The sequence below is a fragment of the Mustelus asterias genome, chromosome 27 (assembly GCF_964213995.1).
Source record: "Mustelus asterias chromosome 27, sMusAst1.hap1.1, whole genome shotgun sequence".
Lineage (NCBI taxonomy): Eukaryota > Metazoa > Chordata > Chondrichthyes > Carcharhiniformes > Triakidae > Mustelus > Mustelus asterias.
Window position 1 is genome coordinate 16,483,371 of NC_135827.1, and position 922 is coordinate 16,484,292.

The following is a 922-nucleotide window of genomic DNA, read 5'->3' on the forward strand; positions in this document are numbered from 1 at the left end:
GCTGCCGTCAGTGGTGGTGGAGGTGAACTCAATAGGGTCTTTTAAGAGACTCCTGGATGGGTACATGGAGCTTAATAGGATGGAAGGTTATAGGTAGGTCTAGAAGGTGGGGATGTGTTCGGCACAACTTGTGGGCCGAAGGGCCTGTTTGTGCTGTAGTTTTTCTATGTCCTATGTTCTACTGGGTAGATTATTTCCTGCCTTCCATTGCTTCTCGGCCTTTTGGCTAAGATCAAGTGTAGTATCAACATGCTGTGCTTGGTTGAAGTCATTAGGTTACATTTTAGCTTCATTTGAAGCAATTTTTAAAAGCGGCATCTCGGCCTTTTGGCTAAGATGCAAATGAGATCAAGCCTTGGAGGAGGTGCAATGCCTACTCCAATGAGCTTGGATCATGTAGATCAAGCCCAAGACAGGAGGTGAGAGTCGTCCTGTCTTGTCAGCCTGGATCGGGAATGTCTCAACTTGTTGAGACTCTGAATTGGACTTGATTTGATTGAATTGGAATAAAAATTAAAAAAAAACTGTCCTGCCTTCCAGCTCCAAGGAGAGCACTGTGCTATGTGACTCATGCACCTTCCACTTCAACCAACTGAAGTTCAACCGGGGCAGTGGGGTGCGAGGTGACAGTGGGATTGATGAAAACAAAGGGGCAAGAGGAAAGGGGGCTGTGCAAGGGCAAAAGGGCACGGTGGAAGGCAGAGAGGTGGAGGAGAATGATGAACAGTGGAAGGCAGGGGAAAGATCAATGGGTGCGAGGCTGGACCCCAAGAAGATTACTTGAAACGCTGACAAACAAGGGGTCATCGCTTATTGGAAGGCGATGCACAGAGACTCTAGAATGGTATGTGGTGGGAGTGGGGGGGCGGGGGGGCTTGTGGTTGCTCATCAGTGTTGCAGAGATTCTTCCTGCAAGATGGAA

General features: G+C 48.5%; 1 non-coding gene across 1 annotated transcript; it reads left to right on the forward strand.

Moving 5' to 3' along the window:
* The first annotated feature begins 206 nt into the window (after positions 1 to 206).
* On the forward strand, positions 207 to 396 carry LOC144480073 (U2 spliceosomal RNA). The gene has a single exon (XR_013495611.1). It is a non-coding gene; the product is annotated as a U2 spliceosomal RNA (small nuclear RNA).
* Positions 397 to 922: the final 526 nt, after the last annotated feature.